Source organism: Drosophila obscura, unplaced genomic scaffold, assembly GCF_018151105.1.
Source record: "Drosophila obscura isolate BZ-5 IFL unplaced genomic scaffold, ASM1815110v1 contig_185, whole genome shotgun sequence".
NCBI classification, from domain to species: domain Eukaryota; kingdom Metazoa; phylum Arthropoda; class Insecta; order Diptera; family Drosophilidae; genus Drosophila; species Drosophila obscura.
This window is the reverse complement of record NW_024542773.1, coordinates 1,836,034-1,844,718: the sequence shown is the minus strand read 5'-3', so window position 1 is coordinate 1,844,718 and position 8,685 is coordinate 1,836,034.

Here is an 8,685-nt window from a genome sequence, read left to right as displayed (position 1 = left end):
TTTGTATAAAAGCTAAAACAGAGAACGAAACAAATTCCTCAACTCGGAAACACTTTGCTACGACTGTAAGTTACTATTTTGTTGCCATAACAAAATGCAGAACTATATAGTATATATATATATAAACTAAACAAACTATATACATATATACCTATATACACATATATATACGAGTATGTATGTGTAACTATAATTGCAAAAAAAATTACCAAGCATAGTGCAAGAAATAGCAATTGAAAAAGGCCTAAAACAAGCAAAAAACGATACGAAACGGAATGTTGTTTCTCCCCCAAAAACGAAATTGAAGAATGCAAAACTAATAAATGAAAAACGAAAAGTATTATATGAGAAAAAGAAAAAACCGAAAAACAAACTGAAACCTTTTTAATTACTGGCTTAAGGGGTGGGGCTTGTTGGGCTGCCGCTGTGGGGTAAGTATTTGGTTTCCGTTTCCCCCCAAAGCTAAACACACTGCCCTCTGATTCTGCTTCTGATTCTGGTTCAATATCCGGTTCCACCTTATCACAGAAGCTTTCAGTGCCAATGGAATTTAAGTACAAATTCAAAATGCATTCGAGCATTAATTGGTATATTAATAATAACAGCGAGTGCGTTACGCAGCAGTCAAGTGCTCAGAAATGTGGCAACAACGAAGAAATGATTTTATTTCCGTTTACTACGAACTACGACGAGGACGGCACAGTGGGACGCATGCACACACACAGTGGGAGAATGGGCCTGTTTAAATATGCAATTTCAATTTCCGAAAAACACAAAACGCGTGCAACACGCAGAGAATTCACACAGCTCAGGATTTCCATGCCACTGAGGATGAGGATGAGGATGGGAATTGGGAATGGGAATGGGATTCGGTAGTCCGAATGGTAATCTAAATCGGAATGGAGATGATGGCGCTTGGCTGAGTGGTGGTGGTAAGCTGGGGGGATGTAAAATTTGATGTTGAATGTTACCAGGCAATCGGAAACAGTGGGTGACGCTGGTGGTGGTGGCCCACTGGCCGCATGTTTAATTGGACGCAATTGAAACTAAACTAGCGTAAAATGGAAATAAAAACACAAATGGAATTGTTGCTTTTGTCCGCTCCAACTCCAACTCCATCCACCCCCAACCCATGCCATAAGGCCAAGGGAAATTCATTCATTTCGTTTCGCATAAAAATTAATTACAAATTAATGTTGGGACAAATTAATTTACCATAAATTGAAATTGGTGCCTACATCCAGCGCTGGCGAGTGACTGCCAGGATGAGGGTGATGGCGGTCGGTGGTCAGTCGAGTGGTTGGCCCAAAGCTTGCCACTGGCCACTGGAGCAAGCGTCGGGATCAGCAGGGCACAGCCCTGCCCAATATAACAAGTGTTCATTAGCATATGCACCGCCAAAAACTGGCATACAGTGGTCGACACTGGGCACTGGATGAACTTAGTAATGCGATTTAGTAGAGCTGTCACTTTGCATGAAAATCTAGGGCCCAAAGACCGATTCAATGGCAACTCTAATGGGGAGAATCCAGCACCAAATGGGTTAATTTACTCTCGTGAATAATATTCCCAAACGATACCCAATTTCGGCACCCATAATGCATATTTTTATTTGAGTGATGGCCAGCATTTTCCATGATACATACCCACATTAAACTGCCCTCTTTCAACTGGCGCCGATTACAGCACATTGTTTATGTGAATGTTGCGCTCTTCCTGCAGTTCTGGGGGTGTAAAATTAAGGCCTAAACCGCATTTTACGAAATGCGGTCAAAAGGACTAATTATGCTAAACGCCGTGGCCGCAACAACCAGTTAGCCATGGCCGAGTGGTGACCGCCCCATCGTTTTTTGTTGTTGCTGATGCGATAAACCAAAAATTGTTCGCGATATTTCAATTAAACTCGTGTACGGATACACTCGTATATATGCAGATCCAGATGCCATTGCCCAGGGCCGTGCATATGTAATGCATTATGGATTTTGGCAACGTTTTAGCTGCTTTTCCCTCCTGCCACGACACACAGCGGGTGGGCGGGACGACAGTGGCAATAGCAAAAGTGGCATACAACAAAAAGTGTTGCCTCAAAACCATTGGAATGAGCGGTCGGACAAAAGTGGGCAGGGGAGGGTTTGGGGTTGGTTTGGTGGTTTGCAATGGAAGGTGTGGCCATGGGGCAGCGGTACATGTAAATAACAGCAAAAGTTTTAATTAAATTTTAAATACAAGTTAATTTTGTGTATTTTCACGCGCCACACAGAGCCACAAACACACACGACACAAGTTTCCAGTTTTATTTAACTCTTTGTGCATCTGTGTGCGGTCAATTATTTACATATGTGTGCGTGCGTGCGTGTGTATGTTTGTGTGAAAATGAGTTATAAATATTTAGTTGTAATTCATGTTTAGTTTTGCATTGTTGACGGCCTTAAAAAGCAAATTAATATTCATGAACAAACGGCGCGACCGCTTCAAATTTTAATTAGAAATAAATAACACAAACAGCAATATTCTGATGCAGCCAACAACCAACTTGTTGCCGATGCCACACTGCCACCCTGCCCCCAGTCCCCAGTCCCGCCAATTCCACTACGAAAAGCACTCGTATAATCCACATGGCCATTCCGGCCAAGACTCTTTCAGACATTTTCTGAATTATCTTTCCTAATCGAAAAATATCAAATGCAATGCACCTCGTTGAGTATCCTTATCCCATCTTCCCTCTCTCATAATACATCTTTGGACATGTGTGTGTGTGTGTGTGTGTGGATGGAATAATACCAAACACATTCATGTGATTTGCAAGTAATCATGTTGTACGCTTTCAGGCCACACAACGAATACTGATGATGATGCCTATTGCTCTTCCCCATTCCGATTGCGATTCGGATTCCTGTTATATCTCCAGTAATAAACGTGCGTAATCAAGCCATGGCCAGGTCTGCCGGGTCGCCACAACAAAAGCAAGTGGCAGCAGAAAATCCACATTTGCAGAAGATGCTCCTTGATCCATAGTCCGGGTGTAATATTTGATTTTGATTGAAGTGCAGTCAGGCATGTGCGGCCAAGCAAAAATCGCACGAGACCTTACCAGCCGACAACCTACTTCCGCATGCCGCTTACCGCACGCCGCACACCGTCTGCCGTCTGCCTGTTGCCTATTCAGACAGTCAGGGTTACAGGCTAACGGGCTACTGGCAACGCGCTGCCGGCTGCGGGTTCCAAGGCGAACGCATAATGAGAGCATGGGACCAGAGTGGCAGCAAAGAGAAGGGAAAAAAAATGCATTATAATTCTGCCTGCCAACCGACATGAACGTGAACGAACGCCTCCGGATTGCGCTCTCCAGAGACTCTATTTAAGCTACGTGACCATCCTCGGTCCAGGGCTGCAGGCTGCTGCCTGGAATCGGTAACGGGCTTCGATTTGATATTTTGCGCCAGCTACTTTTGTGCTTGAATCCTGATGAAAATGCAATAGAAATGTTCTTAAAGTGTGTAAAATCGGGTGTTTTATCTGCATCTGGAACCGATCCACTGAACCATGCCACAATGCACCGAATGGAGCTAGTTCCGCAACGGTCTTGATTCGCCAGCCCCGCGACTCTATGCCGCCTCATCTCGCGCTGCATTCGATGCGACTTGACAGGCATCCTGGAGCCGACAACCCCTGACTGCACCCCGAAACACGTTGATCTCCCTTCAGTTCGGGTGCTAAGCCGTCTACGGCTACGGCTACGGCTGAGACTCCGGCTGAGGCTTCGGCTCCGGCACATCCTTCGACTTCTGCCCCAGCGGCACCTCTGCTGGTGCTGCTGCTGCTGCTGGTGCTACTCCGCCTCCCACGACTTTCTCCGTTTTTTTTTTCACGCCAAGCTTTTTTATGGCCTGCATAAATCAGAGATTCCCCTGCAACATCCTCCACAGCAAACTGTCTGGACTCGCTTTTCCCACCAAAAAAAAAAAATATATCAAAAAAAAATAAGGGCCGAGGGCGCCGCTCTTGATGATGACGATATTATTGGGCGCCCTCCAAACTAAACATATATACGGGCACATATATATATATGCATATTTATGTATGTAGGTATCTGGAACTGTAAAGTTTAGGCCTTGGTAATTGCCGACACTCGCAGCGCATGAAAATTTAAAATGCAACAAATGAAAGAAAATGCCACACTGCTCTCGCCCCAACCGTTTTCCAAGTGGCTCTCTGGTTTTGACTGCGAATTAAGGGGAACGCCCAGGGATGGCAGGCACCCTGGTCCCCCTCACCCCAATTTGTTTTGGCCTGGTTTTACATGGCACCAGGCAGTGGGCATGGAAATGTGACTGGGACGGGGACTGGGATTGGGGCTGCTTCTGGGGGAAAGAAAAAACATTTAGGCAACTTGGCCCTTTGAAGGCTCGTGGTCATAAATTCCGTTCTCACCACATTTCCCCCATTTCTCCTCTTGCCTTTCTCACACACACTTTTCATTTATTTCTTTTTCCCTGGCTCTCTTTCACTGTTTGGGGGGCCAGGCACAAACATTTTCGTCTACCAAGGTGCAAAAAAAAAGCAAGGAAACCCAGAACCCCCAGAAGAAAATCAACGAAAAGTGAATGCTCTATGAAAGTACAACTCAAGTTGCAAAAAGTTACATGCAGTGCACAGTGCAGATCCATCTGATTTTCCTTTGTGCAAATATCAAGTTGAATAACTCTCTAAAATTGTCCCATAATTGCGCCAACCAGGAAAGCTGCACTGGCATGGCAAGCGGCATTCTGTCTCAGCAGTCTCAACAGCCTGCACAATGAAAATGCCAAAAAACAAAGCATATTTCTGGCCATACCGTCTAACCTGACTTGGTTTGGCATGGGGCTGTTGGCTCTGGTTCTTTGTCAGAGGGACAGACAGACAGACGGACAGAAAGACAGTCCAGAGTGGGTGAGAGCCAGAGAAAGAAATAAGGAATCTAAAATGATAATAAAATATTCATATTAATCTGCTTGGCTCATAAAATATTCAGCTGCGTAATTGTTGGCATTACGCTCGAGTCCAAGCCCAGCCAGCTATGACGACAGACGACGAGTCAGTGTGCCAGCAGTGCCATCAACATCATCAACATCCTTATCATCATCGTCGTCGTCTCCATCTCCAACTCCCGCATCTGGAAAAGAAATGCCAAACAAAAATCTTGCAAGTTTTTTTAATTTACACCTGACTGCTTCTACCTTTCCCTCTCTCCATGCTGCCTGTTTGTTCTGTGTTTCCTTCTCAAAACAAAAAGAAAAGTCACTTTAAAGCAGGCAGATTTAAGCGCAAAATGGAGGGGTTCAAGGTGCATAAGAAGAAAACCACAACAAACCAAAACCAAACCAAAACCAAAACCAAAGCCAAACCAATGGCAATCCCATTTAACCTATCCTTAATTGCTCATAATTTTGGTTGATTTCACTAGCATATGTAGCATTTTAATTTGATGTGGGAAGCCGCCACTCACCTGGCACTCACGAGTCATACTCCTACAATTCCACCTGCTTTCCCTGCCCGCCCCACCAAATGCCTCTTCCGTTGCCTCACAGACCTGACGTCCTCATATGCATAATATGCATAATCAATGAAGCCTCATTAACCTGTCGCTGTCGCTGTCACTGTCTCTACCTCTAGCTGGTTATTGTTGTTGCCAGTTAATTACGCAACCCATAAAATATATATTGCTTCTCATCGCGCTTTACATCAGAATGACGTCGATTAACACCTCATAAATGTGTGCGCGAGTGTGTGTTTGAGTATGAGTATGAGGGCTGGGGCTGTGTTTCTGTTTGTGTTTGTGTAAAACCTGTTAATTGGTTTAACGGTATAAAATTGAAACCGCCGACGTTGTTGTCGGAAATCGGAAGCCCATGAGGCGTATGCGTAATATATTTCAACCAGAACCATCCGCTCAATCCACCATAGGAGAAAAAAAAAAAAAAAAACACACGAAACGAAACCATGTTCCCAATCACATATTCACATTCCGAATAGCCTTCTCGTATTTTCCCAACCTTTTTCATATGCTTGCCGTTGGGATATGTTGTGTATATCGACTTTCTGCATGAATTCCTAGATAAAAAGAAATGGATATAGCATTCAGCTTCATCTCTGCTAAAAACCATAGCGATCGGATAATTATTATTATCACTGCCATAAAATTTCTTCATAAATTTCTTCACAGCTTGTGTATTTTCTTTGATTATTTCACCTGGCTAACGAATATTGAACGGATATACCTTTTTTGGTGTACATACACAACTGTTTGTGGAAGCAGAGATTTCACAGAGATTGTGCATAATTAATATTCATATGTTACCAATCATGCATTTAGTGGCTTGTGTTAATTATGACATATATGGGATGTGAACATGTGGCAATTTTGCAATGTGTGCTGTCGGCCACGTTCTTAGAACGGGGCATAATATTTGGCCTGAACACATGTAAATCATTTGAAACGGATACTGATACTGATCTGCACACAAGCAGATACAAACACACACACACACAGATACAGATACACACCCACTTGTACGAGTACGAGTACACATGCTGCCTTAATTCGATCTGATTTCAATAATAATTCATAATTGACTACTTAATTGACTTGATATTAATGTTAATTAAGCCCAACCGCACTGCAATTTGTTGCGCACAAAACTGACAGCTTATGAAACCTAAGTCGGAGGACAAAGCCCATTCCGATTTCCCAAGCAAATGCCTGATTTTGTTCAACATTTCCGCTACTCACAAGCTCATACAAATTTCAGCACATCACACACACACACACACACGCAACACCCCAAACCACCCACATAGATGAACAAAAACTGATATACAAAAGTCTCAATTTGGAGCGAAGGCTGCTCAAAAGGTTCATACACTTTCCACTCATTTAGATAATTTCTTTTAGCGTAGATATCGCAGGGAGGTAATCGATGGGGAAAAACCAGTCTGCAGAATGGAAGAAATGATCAAGAAGAGCTATGCATCCATCCTAACTAATATGGCAGCTTAAATAAAAAAAAAAAAAAAACAAAATTTCTAAAGCTCTTCTGAATTATCCAACAAAATATCAATAAATAACTTACACATACAAAGAAAAATTAAGTACTATTTTCAGTAAAACATCAACAACTTATTCATCGCTTTCCACACCAATGAAACTGTTCAAACTGCACCTTATTCTCTCTGGCTGACCATCTGGCTTTCCCGAAGCCCCACTCGAATCTTCTCATCTCTCCACACATCTTTATGAAGTTGAAGACAAAATTGTGTTGCATCGTTAGTCTAATTGCATTTTGCACAGGCGACAGTACAACAGATTCGTGTTCTGCTCAACAGTTGCTGCGATGCACTCATATATGTACATTTAGTATAACGAAATACATACATGTCTAGATATACATACATACATATGTATGGATCCACTACGGTTGGGCAGGCATGCGTGAATGTTGCAGGAACCAAGCACAGAATCAAGAACAGGACATGGCAGGACAGAAGAGCAGAGGAATTTTGCAGAGCAGGCCATGCTGCTACTGCAATGGCTGAAGCTGAAGCCTGATGGCATTTTTTGGTTATTAAGACGATACGAATTTTCCCACACACACACTCATGCCCATGTAATAACTAGTAATTTCCCCACGCTTATGTGGGGGGGGCTGGCGACATGAGAGTCACAAGTCTAACTTTTGACTCTTGATTTCTCTGGCCTAAATGAACCTGACCAACTCGCCTCAACAGCTACAGCAACAGCAACAGCAACAGCAACAGCTGGCCTAACTGCCATTTAAGTAAGCATTTTCGTTGTGGAATACAGACCAACCTGGGACATACCCTAGAATCGTAAAAGAACGGCACCTGGCTAAACTTATAGATAGAGCTTCTTGGGGAAAACCGAACGAAGCCTTTGCTTGAATATATATCAGTTTGAAATTTGGCAAGCTATTGATACCCTCGACTCACCGACAAATGTGTCCCATTCAAATGAACCAAAACTGAATTGTGTCTGGGCTATGCGTTTCGCACTCGGTAGTCGTCCCCCTGGCTGTTGGCACATTTCGTTGTAGATTTTTGATATTTTCATTACGTGCATCTGCCAGTTACGCTTCATTGTCTGCATGCGTATGTGTGTGTGTGTGTGTGTGTGTGTGTGCCTGGTAGTATATAAAATCTTGTACAACGTGTCCTTGCCGGTCCTTGGGTCTCTCGTTACGCTTCGTTACATTGCATTGGTTATTTCGCCTCTGAACCCTGTTCAGATTTTAGCCGCTTAATCTCTGCTGACATTTGGTAAGACTGCAACACTAAAGGGGCAAAGATACGGCGCTGAGTGGTGGCTGCATTTTACAAGCTTTTGAATGTGAAAACAACAATGAAATTTACCATTCCGGCACAACTCAAGTCGAATCGAGCAGCCTCCTTCCCTGACGGCCATACCCATCCATTAGTCAGTCCACAAAACCCACACCCATCGGGCTTAAAAATTAAAATTACAGAAAATCAGTGGTGGAAGGAAAGCTTTAGTGGATAATTTGAACATGAAAGGCTTGGGATTTGCACAAGTTGTTAAAAAATATATATATATAGATATAATTATCATAGGAAAAGCCGACGATCTGCAGCATTGACTATTGACACTTTGGGTTGGGCTTTGTGGTGCTG